Below are 17,468 nucleotides of genomic sequence, written 5' to 3' on the forward strand. Positions count from 1 at the left end.
GGTCTGGGGCTAGCAAGACCCTGAGCTGTCAGACCCATCTGGGTAGGTAAGGGGTGCATCCTAAAAAAGGGTCCAATGCACTCAGCTGGAGAGGGAATGCTTGGCTCCTAGGTGTCCCCTCACCTCTGAGTGGCTGCAGCCTGCCTTGGTCACAGGAAAAGCTTTGTCTTGTGTTCAGATAATATGCTGTTCTCTGAGGAAAGGATCAGAAAGAGACCTGAGTGGGGTGTCAGGGCCGGGGAGACAGGACAGCGGCTGGTTTGGATCCTTTCGGCTCTATTGCTGTCCTGCACAATTCCCGCCCCTCACTTTCTCAAGCAATGAATACCACATTTTCTTGCATACAACATGTCCTAGAGTAAGGGACAGACCTTGTTTTTCGACAGGCAGAATGAAGAATAAAAGATCTTTCCCTGTAGGAAATCCCTGCTCATTGTTCTGCTCCCTGTGAAGCATGTAGTTGCACTTCTGCTTGCAGAAGCTTAAGTGACAGAAACTGCTCTTACCATATTTCTGTATGTATAATGCACGCCCTGATTTCCATCAGCTTTGGGGGGGGGTGAGATAATATGGTACTACCACACAGTCTTAAAAAATGTAACTGCTCTTGTGCCTTTCAACACGTCACTTCCAGCGGCCTGGCCACAACATAGATATAAGGCTAAAGTTTCTGTTTTCCCTGACACAGAAGGGCAGGGTGTCACATAGAAAGGCTGAGCTCCTGAAAGTTGCACCCTTCCTTCACAGCAACAGTGCAGCAGTTTGGGAAGTTAATGAGAGCTTTCTTTTCCTCGGTGAAGAGCACAGGGCAGAGAGGGGGGAGACGTGGGGGGTGTTGACAGTTGACTGTCCTCCCCACCCTCTCTGAGTTTCCACAGCAATTTTTCACTTCCCCATCCTGAGCAGGAAGTGCACTTCCTCCCCCTGCTGCAAGGACCTTCCCCTCAGCATGTATATATACCTTGAACTGCCTGGAGGTCGGGGGACTTCACCTGTTTTGTGTGGGAGGGCTTTTCAGAGTTGTAGGGGGGAAAGTCTGTGGAAACCCCAGTACAGGTTTGATGGAGCGGGGTCTGAAACCCACCTTACAATAAAAGCAGGAGGATTTTTAATCATACAGCTGAGAAGCAACCTCTCGGTCTTGCTGGAACAGGAGTGTGGTTCCAATACAGTCCTCTCCACGGCCAGGTGTGGACAGGGGCAGCTCCAGGAAGGCAGGTCACAAGGGGAAATCAAGGCCTTTTGAACTTAAGAATGTGCAGAGGTGGCATCAAACACTAGGCCTCCTACTGCAGGCCTGTGGTCCCAGGATCGACCCCTTGGGCCCAGAGTTGACATCATCCTCCATGGCAGGAAGCAGCTGGGGCTCAGCTATAGGGTTCATGAAAGCATTCACGCACGGCACTGGACCTTAGTGACATGATCAGCCAGTTCTGCATGCTGGCAGACTCCTCGCTTCTGCAGGGCTCAGGTACAGAATATCCACGTGGCATCTGCCCCTGCCTTCCACATTTACCGAGGAAGCAGAGCCATGAGAGGAGAAGCCACCTCATCCCCTCACCTCGTCTTCTTTGCCTTGTTTTTACCAAACACAAGGGAGCACCAGCCTTCTGTGTACACTGAATCTGACCAAAAGTTTGACGTCGTGGGAACCATATCCTCATGACGTCATTCTGCAAGAGTGGAAAGCCCAGAGGCCTGCTAATCACGGCATGCAAGCCGCTGATCAGAGACAGCCAGAAGAGTGCATTAGGAAAAAACTTGGGACACATTAAAAATATAGAAAAAGATTATTTTAAATGCAGAAGTTCCTAAGAAGTATGTCTACTGGAGTTACAAATTTCTGGCAGCAGCTTCACAGGAAATAATGGATCTGTGCATGTGTGTGTGTGTGTGCACATGTGCACACATGGTTGTACTTTGACAGGAAAAGTTTCTAGCTGAAGCCTTTACTTGAACCACCTTGCCAACCACCAGCTCTTCAGAATTCAGGAAGATCCTCAAACCAAAGTAACTTTCTGAGCTCATATAATCCCCCCTGAGGCTAAAGCACGCTTCTGAGAAGAGCTAAACTTTCAAAGCAGAACTGGATTCCTGAGTGAAACTGAGAAGCTGATTTTGTCTTAGTTTAAGTCTTTTAATTAAAGTGAACTCCCGGAAGGGAACCCCTTCACAGTGGTGGAGCAAGTGTTTAACTACATGAAGGTCTAAAGCAGAGTAGGAACCCCCACTGGTCTGCCAAGCTGAAGTCCCTCAGCTTTGAAGCAGCCTGTACGGTCCCTTAGCCCCCCTTAACAGGTTCTGGCCAATGACAGCCCCCTGCCCAGCCCAAAACAGAAGCAAAAAGCAAATGATGCAGCATCTCCAGGGTCTAAGAAAATTCCACCCACACAATAACCCAAAGTTATACCTCAGTCCCTGCTACTTCAGAGCAAAGGCAACTGCAAGATGAAGCCAAACACACAGAGCATAATTCACAATCGTTTTTTAATTTCCTATTTCCTTGGGACTCACTGAAGAATTTGGCTACAAACAGTACCCATTACCCAGGCATGTTTTCTCACACCCCCCCCTCTGGGCCCCTACAGTCTCTGCAGCGAACTGCTCCATCAGCCTGTTTGTGGGGATGCTGCCTTCCCACCTTATGACATCGCGTCATTCTATGCTGATTTTTTTATGTATTTATTTATTTATGGGGGGGGCGGGATTTTTTGAATTCCAGGTCAAATTAGCCAAATCAGTTCCAAATCCTTTTGATGGAGCAAAACTCAATCGTTCAAACACCATATGTGGCACTACACCCAGCAAGTATCCTCCACCCCAGACTTTTCAGCCTGGGGTTTCAGATATTCCTAAATCCATTCATGGGCCTCCTACCTGCAGGCCCAAGCCCAGAGGCTTGGGGTTCAGATGCTCCCGAGTCTCACTTGCTTTCAGCCAATGGCCACAGGAGCAAGCTAGGGAGGAATCCCACATTTCCATAAAGTAGGCATGTAGCTGAGATCCTCCCACTACACGCTAGCCACTAGGAAGCTAATTACTAGACTCTTGTAGGGTGTCCTGTCCACAGTGCATTGGACAGGGGTGCACCCTCCACTGCACAGTGCCATTCAAATCCATCTCAGTCTGGGCAACAGACCTTGATCTTAGCTTACAAGAGGCCAGAAAGCTCATAAGGCTATGCTGTTGCAGCACCTTGATCTTATGAAGCCTGAAACACTGCAGGTTTCTTTCATTCTTCTGATGCCAAGGCTAAGGGTCCTCACCTGCAGCTACCAGTTCTTTCTGCTAAGTTTTCCTCCAATCCCCACAAAAACTGCTACCTTTGCTGCTGATATGCTTCAGTAATCCCCAGCATGTCAGGTCATCTGTCCAGTTACCTGGCCCTCAGTCCTCTAAAAGAGACCCTGAGCACAAACCGCCCCCAAAATGTTCTCCTCCCAGCCACCTTTGATACTTCCCACTTATGGTCGCCAAGTGATCTCCACCCAGCTGTGGGATTGCACCCACCAGGTGACCTGCACCCAATGCAAACTGGCATCTTGGACAACAAGTATCTGTTCACTCCCCACCAAGGACATTTCAACCCTCCCATCCAATTGCCACATCCTTCTCGATGTAGAGCAAACTCGACCCACCTCAGCTTCTGATGTACTACATATACCTTGCTATTAACAACAACAAGCCTGGCTTTTGGTCCAGGGGGCACTTTTTTCAAGCATCGTGTCCTAAATACTGTGGATATCTTTCTGACGCATAACCATTTTTCAAGCATCTGCTAACAGAGCATGAGGACCGCCCCATGGGCACCCTGTTTCCTTGTCTGCTCAGTATCCTGCCATCAGGTTTCTTCAATGAGGGGCTCCCTAGCACCCACTTCTACCACCCAACTCCACAGAGTAGTTAGAAGACAAGCAGGGAAGCTGTGGGAAGGACAGTTTGGTGAAATCTCTCTCAACCTGCTTAGTAGCAAAAGGATGTAACAAGGGTCTGTCTGACATTGATAATAGGGAGGACACATCCTCATGCCACTAGATGGCCATGCAGTACTGTCTGTGCAAACAGAAGTAGCACAGCAGTCAGCCTCTGAGATTCGGTCCTGAAATGAAGCCAGAGGAGCTGCACACCCAGGCTAAACGTGCACTGCTGGGATTATAAGGATGCCCAGTTTTGGCACAGCAGGGCAGAAGAAAATTGTAACAGCTGGCTTACTTCTATGCACTTCTTTTTGTCCACAGTATTACCTTCTGCCCAGCTAAGTCTTTGTATAATGCCCACAGGATCAGGGCACTTTCCACACCTTTCTCTTCCTCAGAAAAATGGCCAGATTAGTTGTTGGGCTGAAGTGCATGAGAGACAGCAGAAGCGTGCTAAGCACATGAAGAAGCTACTGAGGGAAGGAGAAGCTGAGGAGATGCCTTTTGCATTCAGCTGAGAGGGTGGCTAGTTCCCTGTCTCTTGTCAGATTGAATGCCTCCTGAGAAAGTTGTGTCTCCTGAATACACATGCCAGTAAAGCATCCTGCCATAGGGACTCCTGGTCACCAAGGGAGAAAGCATCTCTCGGATTGTTAGGGCCAGTCCCAAACAGTACAAGGGCAGGGAGCTTGAACTGGCATGTGTTTTTGGTGAGGAGACGTGGCATCTAAGCACCAAACATTAGTTATTGCTCCTGTTTGGTCTCTTTTGACCTTGCCCTGATGTTGACAAAATTACAGTGTTATCCCCTACTCCTGTGTGCTTATGAGCAAATACAAGTGAAGTGCTCTGGCTGTCCCTAGAGATCCCATTGTCTGACCTGCCAGCTTGCCCCCACCCCAGCCTGACACCACCCTCTGCCACCTGCAACATTTCATAACTTAAACCGCCCTGTTTTATTTTTTACTCTTCCTTAAACGGCTGGGAAGAAGAGGCTGGCTGGTTCCATGTGCAGAGCCTGTGGAGGGACAGGACCTTCCTGGTATCTCTCAGCAGCATCCGTCCATAATCACTACCCACTGCGTAATGACAGTAATTAGGAAAAGCAAAACTGCTTCAGGACTGGAAGCGCTGACGGAGTTTGAGGAGCCAGATGGTGTTCGCACTTAAGGAAAGATTTAAACAAAAAAAACCACAACACTCCACTTTCATTTCCATTTCTGTAGTGTCAGAATCGCTTTGGCCCTGCACAGCCTCCAAAAGCTCTTGACATTTCCACAGGTCAGTGTGCAGAGCACCCAGTGCGTGCAGAAGTATGACCTGTAATGTGTCAGTGCTGACTAATTTAGCACCCAAGGACCAAAGAGGACAACCCAGAGCTCGGTAGCCCTGAATCCACCATCTTAGTCTTTGGATCAACATACCAGGGACCTCGTGTCTGTCCATCAGACCCTAATGCCCCATGAGTCCACGAAGGCTGGGGAATGCAGGGAAAAGGAGCAGAGGTGGAAAAATGAAGGGAAACTGAATGGGCAGGAAAGATTTGGGAGGGAACTGGGTGTGCGAACATGGAGAGAGGAGAGGGGTGGGACACAAAGGAAGACAGTGGGAGGCTGGCCCTGGGTGCTGAGGAAAGGAGCCGCTTATCCATGGAGAGGAGCTGCAGCCTATCAGCGCAGCTCAGAGAGTACTGCTCCATGGGCATATTGGCTGCGGGCTCATATGCTGATGCTGCAGTACGAGGGGAGGGTGCGGGCTGCGTCATTCTGAACCAAGCTCCCTCCAGCCCAGCTCTGAAGCCCACCTGGGTGGAAGCAAGAGATGCCCTGGGCCTCTTTTAGATGAATCAGAGATAACCACTGAGGCCCAGCCCAACTTGGCAGAGCTGTTTCCAAGGCCTGGTGCTGCAGGTGGGCTTTCACTGTGTACAGAGGGGCTGGAGTGCATGCCCACGCAGTCCCTGTGGTACCAGGACCTGCACCCCAGGGGACAGGGAAACCATTATTTATCTTTCTAAAACAGTGATATAAATATCCTTCCTTCTCCTTCATCTCACGTTCGCAAGATATTAAAAGAGAGGCTTGGAGAGCAGAAAAGGGGCTGTCTGGCCCATGCATTGGTGAGGGAGGAGCTGCACTGTCATCCCAGAGCCATAATTAACAGGTTCCATCGTTTGAGTCTGCTGGAACAATGGGCTGTCTCTTACCTAGTTATTACCCGGGAAATGGTTGTCGGGAGCAATGGCATATCATGTAACTGAACCCGCCATGCTGCTGCTACTGCTGTGCCAGGTCCACAATGTCAATGAACAGGAGAGGGGGGATCATGAGGGGCTTCAGGCCATGTGTGGGAAGGGTAGGACATTCAATGCTGCTGTCCCATGGCTGGAGGTTCCAGCTTTGCAGCTGCCTCTTTGGTCCTCTCCACCATTCAGTCCATACCAGGCGCCATGGTCACGGGGTGTACAACTTCCTTGACCACACAATGCCACCCTGGCTGCCAGATGGAGGCCTCTGGGATGGATCCAAACCTCTGCCACAGGAGATATTTATCTGTTGCCTTTGTGCTGCCAGGACTGCCCAGCCCCTTGTGCCCTACACTACTCGTGGCATTGCCAGCTGCTGCCTTCCTCTCTGTATTGCTTTCACTCACATTTCTTCTCAAAACCTATCTCTCTCTCTGTAACTCCTCCAACACAGAGATGTCTCTGGAAGGAAGAGCTCTCCCATTTTCTAATGCCATGTGCCATTGTGGCTCCCTCAGCCCACAAACTCACAGCCCCTATCATCAAGCTGTGCCCTGCAGAGGAGATGACTCACAGTCAAGGGCTGTAGTGAGCAAGGATTGCTTCTGGGGTTCTGAAAGGTCAGAGGCATCCACTTTCAGGAGGCAAAGGGACAGCCCCATTGCTTCCCCGTCCTACTTGGGGACAGGTGCCACTGTGAGCAAAAGCAGGGGGCCCAGAGCCTGAGCTGCTGTTATTCTAGAACAAGGGAAAGAACAAAACGACTTGCCATGAATTAGTGAGAGGTCCTTATGAGTGCTTTGAAAGAAAGGACTCCTTAGTCCTGAGAGGGGTGACCTCTGAGAAAGAGGAGAGCTATGCAGTGACGCATGCAGTTTTCCCTTTGCAAAAGTGAAAAAAAGGAAGGAAATGGGCAGTGCCACAAAGTACCTGTAAGAACAGAAGCTGAGGAGGGAGATTAACTGGTCTAGGCAGCCCACAGGGCTCTAACCAGGCATTATGGAGTAAAACTGGAGCTCAGGGAAAGCTGGATGTCAAGAAACATTTACTGACTGGGAGAGTACTCCAGATCCTCTCCACAGAAGTGGTGAGAACTAAACCCATCACTAATTATGCTATCTAGAGATGGCTTGAGCAAGGAAGGCCCTGTCGTTCTTCCCAAATCCCGCTAGGAAAAGGAAGGCTACGCAGGCTTTGTTTTGCCTTCCTCCTCCCACATTCAGAGGAGCACCGGACAGATCCCACACTAGCCACCTCCTGCTCCCTGCCCTGTTTGGCAGACCTCATGAGCTCTGTTCTCCCAGGTAGAGCTGGCTAAAGGTGGGTCAGACCTAGGAGGTCTGTGACAGCCATGTGCAGGGCCCCAAAAAGCCTGAGGTAATGAACCCCAAGAGCAGAGAATGAAGGCTCATTACCTTCCACTACTGCTGACAGATGGGTGTCTATTCTGGGCTTTGGATGTCTGCAGGGAGGGAGATGGCGCTCCTGATGCTCAGACTATCTTGTGGGGGTGAGACAGTCAGTCATCCTTCCTGGTTAATCTCAGTTTTCCTTGTTTTCTGTTCTGCACTGGGCAACTAAAGAATACAAAGTCCTTTACCCAAGAGGCCTAAAATGTCCCACCTTCATAATGACAGGTAGCTGGGTGCCTCTTAAGATTTGCAAGACATTGATTCTCCAAAACTCTCCCTACATTATAGTTTCATAGTTGGTAGGGTTGGAAGGGACCTGAGCAGATCACATCCCTTCAGGTCGAAAATGAGCCGTCCACCACCACTCTCTGGGTGCAGCCCTCCAGCCAGTTGGCGACCCACTTGACTGTGTAGGTGTCGACACCACAGTCCCCCAGTTTTTTGAATGAGAACAGGGTGAAAGACAGTGTTGAAGGGCTTCCGAAAGTCCAGGAAGACTATGTCCACTGCTACCCCCGCACCTAAGGATTTGGTGACCTGGTCATAGAAGGCCCCCAGGTTGGTCTGACAGGACCGGCCGCTAATGAACCCGTGTTGGTTGCCCCTAAGCATAACCTCCCCCGCTGGCTCCTCGTGGACATGCGCCAGGATAATTCTCTCAAAAAGCTTACCTAGGATCGAGGTAAGACTAACTGGCCTATAGTTTCCCGGGTCCTTCTTCTTCCCCTTTTTGAAGATGGGAACCACACTGGCCCTCTTACAGTCCTTTGGCACCACACCAGAGCACCACGAGTGCTCATAAAGCCGTGCCAGGGGTCCCGCAATGACCTCAGCTAATTCCTTCAGCACTCTGGGGTGGAGCTCGTCTGGACCAGCTGATTTAAAGACATCCAGTCTCTCCAGAAGTTCCCTGACTAGATCCTCACTAACTCTTTCCCTAGGTGTGCCTCCTGGGGCCTGAGGGGGGCCCAGTGGGGGAGCTGATCTGGTCCCTGCTCAGGAAAATGGAGGCAAAGAAGCCATTAAATAGGTTAGCTTTGTCGTCTGGTGTGAGGACCAAATTTCCTACCATGTCCTGCAGGGGCCCCATGTTACCCAGTACCTTCTTTTTGCCCCTATGTATTTAAAAAAGGACTTCTTGTTGTCCTTGATCCGGGTTGCTAGTCCCAGTTCCATCTCCGCCTTGGCCTTCCTGGCTGCCCCCCTACATCCTTGAGCAACCGCAGTATAGTCCTCCCTGGTGATGGACCCTCCCTTCCATTAGGTGTGCGCCTCCCTTTTAGCTAGGAGACATTCCCGGATGCTTTTGGTGAGCCATGGGGGCTTTTGTGCCCTCCTGTTCCCTTTGATCCATGTTGGGATTACCTCCCTTTGGGCTTGGAGGATCATCTCCTTAAGGAGTGACCACTTTTCTTGGACACCTGGCTCCCCTCCCCTCTCGGACCTCAGTGCTTCCCCGACTATTCTCCTTAGCTCATTGAAGTCCTCCCTCCTGAAATCTAGGGCTGCTGCCTTGCTGCAGGCCTTTGCCACCTTGCGCTGGATGGTGAATTCCAGCAGGCAATGATCGCTGCCACCCAGGTGGTCGAGCACCCACAGCCCCCTCACCAGGTCGTCACCCGTGGCCAGCACCAGGTCCAACAAGGTGTCTCCCCTGGTGGGGCTGTGCACCTCCTGGGTTAGATGGAGGTCCTGCATTTTGGCTAGGAACCTACATGAGCGATCAGACTTCTTTAGAAGTAAAGAACTGTATTGCTCAAGAAGCTGTGGATCACAGCTCCCTGATCAGCAGCCATGTGGTCTCCAGATGCTGCAGTGAGGCCATCCAGTAGCCAAGGATGGAGAGAGATGGAACATCCCACCAGACCATCTTTAGAACTTGGCTAAAGCTAGAGCTGGATCTGGGTGGCTTCCGTCTGCAAGGAGGATGCATCCCTCCAGCATGTGCCTCAGTGTGAATCATGATGAAAAGTGAGGAAGTGACACTAAGAGGTGACACAGTAGCCCCTGGAGCTGCGCACACTTTCATTGCCCATCCATAGCCATCTCTTCTCCAATCTGGCCTGTGGCAACTGCCCCACCACTCTACTTACCCCTGGCCTACAGCACCCCTCATTATTTCTACCTTTGGAAGATGGCCATAGGAGTTTCCAAGAGAGGAATCATCTTACCAGTCTGCATATGAACCTACAACAAATGCTGGGGGTGACAAAACTGATACCTAATCCCACAATGCATATTGGTAGGATTGTAATGTCCACCCCTTGGTCTTTTCTTTGTTTTAGACTGCAAGCTTCTCAGGACATGGACCTTATCTGTTGCTTTCTAGCACTCAAATGTTGCTATAGAAATAATAAGACATAACAGCTAAGCATGGAGGTATTGTGACATAGCAGAGGGGAATCAATCTCTTAGACAGTATGACAGCTTGCTCCAGATCTTTCCTCACCACTTCCACAATCAAAACACTGATACCAGAAGGGGGAGGGTTAGGAAAGCTTAACCTAAAGAGAGTTTCTTGTGGATGGACTCAAACATGTATATTCTCACCCACTTTACCATGCAGACCTAGGTATACGGGTTATCTATCCCAAAGAAACCAAACATCTCCCCTTAGCTCAGGGGTAGATAAAATATAGCCCATAAGCTGGATCCAACCCACCAAGGGGATTCTATCTGGCCTGCAGCAGGTCACTTGGCCCTGTCTGGTCCACGCATAGGGAGCAGGCAGGGCTGTGGCATATGTGGCTAATCCTGCTACCCCCGGGCATGCAGCGGGACAAGGGTGGTGCAGCAGCTGGACTTGGTTTCTTGCTAGTCCTGTGAGGTGGCTCACTCTGCCCAGTTGCCACTGCCAGCATCTCTGCCACTGCAGCCGCCAGAACTGGCCCTGGCCCATCTGGGAGGGCAGGCAGGGTGTCCATGGAGACTGGCTTAGGACCCTTGTGAGCAGGGTGCGCTCCATGAGGTGGGTGGGATGGGTCTGTGGGTGGGCAGGGGCGGGTGTCGAGGAGCAGGACAGGCGGGTATGGAACTGGTGCCCATTGTAGGGATGTGCAGGGAGCAGATCATGGCTCTGCCTTGGGTCCTGGCCCCGCATTGTCACCCCCAGTGATCCCAGCCCCACTCCTGCTGCTGGATGCCACTTCCTGCCTGCCTGCAGCCCCATCCCATCTGCTTGGTTGAGTGTATGGGGGTCCCAAGCCAGTCTCCATGGAGACCCCACCCTCTTTCTCTATCCAGTGCCCATGACGGTGAGTGTAGGGTGGATGGGCCTGAGGCTACATAAGAAGATTTTTACTCCCCTTTGCCCCCAAACCTCTACACCATCTGGGTCAGCACCTCTCTTCCCACCACGCTGGGCCTAGTCAGCACTCCCCCTCCTGCCCTGGCCTGCAACAGCTCACCAAAACTTCTTAAGTGGCCCAAATAATTGCCCACTCCTGCCTTACCTGGTTGCCCCCCATAGTCACTATCAACTGCAGCTGGGTATTTTAAGTATCAGCTTGATATTTCCTCTGCAGTCTTCTCATTTCAACTCTGAGAGTCCTGTGACTATATCAGCATCCCATGAAAGTGCACGTTACCCTAATGCCAATGCTCTGTGACAGTCAGAAAAGATTACAAATTGGATGGACTAGAATTTGTCTAAGGACTTCCCTCCATCCTTTTACTCCAGTCTTGAAAGGAGTCAGTCTATTCACCTGAGACATTCCTTCTTCCCCATGAGGACATTTCCTTCTTTAATTACCCGTATGTTTCCAGTGGGACCTTAGCTGTCAGGATCTTAGGAAAAGCACACATCTAGCACTTGAGAAGGAGGAAATCTGTTGGGGAAGAATCCTGTACTTACCTCTTCTCTGTGTCTGTCTGTTCCACTTCTGTGAAACAAGGGCACTACTTCTCCGGAGCGCTGAGAGTGTAGATTCCTGCCTGGCTGTGAGCTGCTCCAGTAGAATGAGGCCAGGGGCCATATCAGTAGCTGGGCAGAAGGACAACGTTGCTTGTCCTTTGGAATTTAAGGGTTCATTTTATCCAAAGTCAGCCTATATCCGTCTTCTGCATTCTCTGTCATTGCCCCAGCTGGTGACTCTCTCTCCCTCAGTATGGAAAAAAAATTTGCTTTGTGGGGTAATATAAGGATCAGACAGGGGATGAGGATCAAAGGATATAGGGATCAGACAGGATGTGGGGCCCTTTCTGAAGGAGATGATATGGGGAACTTGTTCTAGGGCAACACAAATGCTTCGTGACTCCTGAAATGACTAAAGGGGACAGGCAGCTTATGCAGAGATTCTGTCTGGGTTGGTGCCAGTGCATTGGATGAACACAGGACTAAGCCTTTCCCACCTGGGGCAGCATGGATTGTCACCCAGAAGCAATGAAAACTGCTCCCACTGTCCACTGTAGCTGGTGATTTAGCTGCTGATGAAATGACTCATTCACATTCAAATAGCTTGAGGTATCTGTCACTGGTGCCTATTGGAGTCGGGATGCTTGCCTAGAAGGCCTAATGCTGGGCTATACTGGACATTGGCCTGTTTCAGCAAGTCAGCTAATGTTTAGAGAGAGGTAGAAGGCAGAGTAGAAAAGCCGGCCCTGAGGGTGTGGATGAGATTATGGGCTGTGTTCTTTTCTCTCTTCAGACCAGGATTAATCTTGAAAACAGAAGGAACCACTCCATCCCACAGTCTGCACCAGGTGAGCGCAGAAAACTAGTTCAGGCTCCTTTCCTCTTAGGGGCTGACTCCAGCATTTACTTCAGGTAGACAAAGGAATACAGCTCAGGGTCTCCTCTCCTCAGCTTCTGCACCCCAAAGCCTATTCATGGGCAGCAGAGTTATAGATCCAGTTCTTCTTTTGGAAGAGTTGTACACAGAGACCATTGCTCTTCAGGTAAAGAAAGACAATGCTGCCATCCTTCTGGTGTACTTCATGTACACACCACCTTCCCTTACAGGAAAGTCTTATAGAAAGTAACAGTCGGAGTCAGAATAAAACACCTGTAGAGGAGATATTTAATTACACTTACAATTAGAGCTTGTGTGTGTAAGGAATATCATGCTGAGCTCCCAGATGTAGTTTCAACTTCCAATCCAGCACATGAGATAACTCAAGAGCAAGATGTGTTTTAGATACATGCTGATGAAAGGTGGGTGGGAGAGAAAGTAATGTAAAAGATTGGGTGTAAAAAGTTAACCCTGAAGGATGAACTATTGCTTCATTCCCAAAGAATGAGTGGTTGCAAACCTGACAGAGATCTCCTGAGCAATGGTCATAAACAGAACATTTCTGATAGTGACAAGAACAGATGTAATGTAAAATAGAAGGGACATTGGCGCTGTGTCACCTGTATGCCAGGAACGGCAAAGGGTGGTTGCACAGGAGATGTGTATAAGAAAATTTTGCCCTTATAATGGGGCAATGAAAATGGTAGGACAGAGGTGCAGCTGGGGAGACCTTTGCTCCATTGTGGGTTTGAGGGCAAAGTGTGAAGAATACAGGCATAACCATGCTTGAATTGTCCTTTTCGCCAAACACTCATGAAAGCAGTGCCTCCTGGGAGTGGCAGATAGTGCCCTTCATGCTGGCAGTGGGAATATGTCCTGCCCCTGCTGGCTCCGGTGTCTGCCAATAGCAGCTCACTGGATGTTCTTGAATCCTGGAAGCTATTTTAAGCACAGATCAATGGCCCAGTACAGGGCCTGGTTTTCAGTGACAGGGGGTGGAATACAAGGCAGCTGGGATGGCTGTGTGAACTTGGGAAAGGGAATGAGAGCAGCAAGATTGATTTTGTATTGCTCTTATAAAATGTACAGGATGATAAAAGCAAAAGTGGAGCAAATGGGAAGGGGAGGAGAAAATGGGAGGTGTTGGGGGGTCAAGATGGCTTTTCAGTTCTACACTATCCTGGACTGTGACATCGTCAGCTCTCCTGGGCTGCACTGGATCAGGTCTGGACAGCATGACATTTGCATGGGAAGCCTCTAGGGGAAATCAAAAGGTTGCAGAAAGAGGTATTACTAATTTTTGCCTCATCCTTCTCAGTACAAATGCAGCAGTGCATGTGACTGGTGGGAGTCTCTTTCAGGCGAGACCTAAAACTAATGACCATTTGTGGTCAGTGAATAGCCCATGGGATTTTCAGGAGATTCTACCAGCCTAAATTCTCCTGTGAAGTTTCAATCATATCAATGTTTTCTTCACTTCCTTCCGTAACTATGGGATAGTTTGACTTTGTACTATTAAAGAGCTGCTGCTTTTTTGACCTGTAAGTACCTTCATTTGGTGGCAAAGAGTCTAAAAAAAGTCACTGGAAGTGAGGGGGCTTTGCATCAAAGTACCAGGTTATGATGGAAGCACAAGTCACTGTTCCATAGCAAAAGTTCAATTGATTTTGGACCTTCAGCTCTTTGCTGTGTGTGGAGAGGAAAATACTATTCTTTTTCCCCTAAATTACTATACTTATGGTAATTTTGAGAATAGAAATTACTTTTTGAGACTTAACAAGCAAATCTGTTAGTTCATTTTTTAATTAAAAACAATGTTAATGAGTTCATGAAATAATTTTAAGTCCTCATAGAAATTTAGCAATAGAAGAATAGTGCAGGCTCCTTACACTTGTCATAATGTTGGCTACAAAGCACCAACTCACAGGATCATCATAAAATTCTAGTTTATTGGACAGATGCAAAAGTCAGACCATAAACCTTGGTGCCGATCCCCTCAAACACATACACGTTCATGTACACACACACACTCACAGTAGCTAGCTATAAACACTAAGCACTGGTGTCAAGATATACCTATCCCCAAGCACTGGAGTCCACCGTCAATGGCCAGTCGAGGCTTCTTTCAGTGTGACATTGCTTCAGAAGGGGATCGCCAGCTGGTCCTTCTGGCTGGACAGGGAGGGTGCTGGTCAGGTCAAAGAGGGCACCCTTAGGGGGTCATTGTTCACCACCTTTTATCCCTCTCTGGCAGACATTGGTGACTCCCCAATTCTTGGGCTTACCCAATCCAGGAGTCATTGACCTCGAGGGACATCCCTCTTGGTAGCTGCTGGATGGCAGCTGTCAGCCCTAGGGGTCAAGTCCGCAGGTTCATGCAGTCTCAGGAGTCTGTTGATGAATTTTGATTGACTCACTGCCATGATGAATAGAGCTCTGGAAGTGGTTGATTGGGGGTATTTCAGCCCCAAGGGTCTGTTTCCAGTGTTGATTAGTTCAAAGGGGGCTTTGTTTCAGGGAGTTCCTGGCTCTGTATTGATCCTTTCCTCTTCTTGGTCTGTAGTTTTGTAGGTGTTAATTGTCACTTGTTAACTTGTTTATCCAGACTAGCTACTGTGTTACACAATCAACCATGACTCGTTCGGGACCCACTCCATATAGAGATTCCTGCCCTTGCTAACATCATTACGTGGTACAACTTACTTCTAAAGTACATTTGTAAAAGCATCTACAAGCTCTATTTTCACTACAAGTACACCCTATATAAAAATAATAATAATATAATAAAAGAAAAAGAGAGGAAGGAAGAAAAGGTAAAAAAGAGAAAGCATCCCCAAAAGGGGGCAAATACTGCAAAAGGGGCTTTTGTCATATGGAGGACCTTACACTTCCTTAAAGCAGGGGTGTCAAGCATACAGCCTATGGGCCAGATCTGACTTGCAGAGCCCCATAATTCAGCCCTTGGTGCTGCCCCTTTTTCTGTGTCAGGCCACCCCTGCACACAGTGCCCAGGAAATGTGCCCAGGCCACACTGCCTGCAGCACTTGCCAGGGGCAGATCCCATACTTGGTACTCATTGGGGCTGAGTCCTGGGCTGTGCTGCCCACAATGCTTGTTAGGGCTGGGTCCTAGGCCAGGTCCCATGCCATGCTGCCTATGCCTCCCACTCTAGCCGATGGGCCAGACCAACTCAGGACCAGGCACGTGGGCAGGGGCAGATATCCATGGACCTGATTCAATGTGGACCAGCCCCACACCACTTATCTGGCTTGAGGGGCCAAATGAGTTTGATACCTCTGCCTTAAAACATGTGCACAGGCTACACTTCAAGACTTTTGTTAGGGTTATTGGTAATCTTTTGTTGTTATTCATTGTTGAAAGGCTCTCTGTCAGCAGCAGATGAGGAATAATCTTCTTCAGAAAATTCCACAAAGAGCTGCCCTAGTTCAAAATGGGCTGCTGTCTCCCTCCTATTGCTCTCGGTGGAATTGAGGACACAGGCTCTCCTCCCCAAAGATGGCCATTGCTATTCACCGCTCACCTGCTCCCCATGGCACCCCTCAACTCCTGAAAACAGAGTTCACAGTCTTCCCTGAGAAAAACTTTACTTTACTCTTATTGAGAAAAATGGGAGCCAGGGGTCATTTTGAAGGAGGATATGTGAACTGGGAGTAAAAAGTGGCCTATTCTTGCTCAGAACAATAGAAGATGGCAGCCATTTTGGAAGTGGGCAGTGTTCTGTGACGTTATACATGCACCTCTGCAATATCCCGTTAGAAAAAGAACAACAAAATAACCACTATTCCTAAATATTTCATTGCAAAAAATTGCTGATTGCTACAGATGTATTCACTAAGGAGAACAGAAGAGGGTGGCTGGGGGTGGAGGACTAGGAATGTGTCTGTGTGCATGTGTGTATGCAAGATGAGCCCATAGAAACAAGGGAAACAAAATGGAAAGGGGAATGGAGGTATACATTGCAGCTGCTTTATGCTGTTTTTGCTCTGCAGAGAAGTTGTAAATCCATTATAATTGAAGAGTATACTTTGGTGACTTTGTATTGCCTCTGATGGGAGTAATATAGACAGAACATACCAGGGAATCTGACCCTAAAAGTTAAACTAATTTAAAAAACAGCTTTAAGGCTATAGATCGTGGAATCGTTAAAAGTGTCCCATGGTAACACTGCCTTTGGGTTTCCTGTTATTAAATAACATATTAAATTATTGATAATCTGAAAGAAACAAGAAAACGAACAACTCTGGTCTGTACTGACGCTATGAGGAACAACCTCATGAGTCTTTAAAAATCAATTGCATCTAAAACAACCAATTTTTTGTATCCAAAATCTGGGACACTTCACGGAACAAGAGCCCACTACATCCTTCTGCAACCAGAAATCACTTCACCAGAACCAAGGGACTGTAGTGTGGCCACTTCAGTGCAGTGCTATTAGCAGGCTAATTAGTCCTGCTGAGAGACTGAGCTAATTAGCTGGGGCATAACATCACACAAGCACTTCTGGTTCTGGAGGTATCCTGAAGGCTGCTTACCAAATGAAAGCAGTGTACCTGGTTTCACATAGCACTGCACCTGGGTCAATCATCTCGACCTCATAGTAAATACAGCATACAAATACAGATACAGATAGTTGGTACATAGGCGCAGTCTCTGGGGTATTAGCTGATTCAGGACCAATTTTCCAAGTTCAGGACAAAACGCATATTTAGTGGACTACTGAAGACACTAAGACATGGCCCCAACATTTGGAACAGCTCTGAAAAAATCAGGCCAATCAGTAACTTTAGTTTAATTTAATTTGGTATCACAACTACTGCTATGTAGTAGGGTTACTTAATTTATAGCATCATCTGAGGGCAGAGTTAAGGTTGTTGGGTGCTTGGACTGTGCTTTCTTTCTCATAACCTGTTCAGGGTTGCTTTTAGCTGTAACCTCTACTCTGATTTTCCTAGGTTTATAACGCAGCACGGAGTTAAGGACAAGATCATGTCATTTGCCCCAGATTAATCATCCATTCTCTCACCCCACCTTAATGCAGTGCTTGTCTGGGACAAGTATTAAATATCCATCTTTGGAATGCAGGAGTAAGGAGGGACTTCCAGGGCCTTTGTTCCCAGCCCCTACATTTGCAAGAAACCAAAAG

Source organism: Crocodylus siamensis, chromosome 4 (genome assembly GCF_052110815.1).
Source record: "Crocodylus siamensis isolate JL-2025a chromosome 4, ASM5211081v1, whole genome shotgun sequence".
Taxonomy (NCBI): domain Eukaryota; kingdom Metazoa; phylum Chordata; order Crocodylia; family Crocodylidae; genus Crocodylus; species Crocodylus siamensis.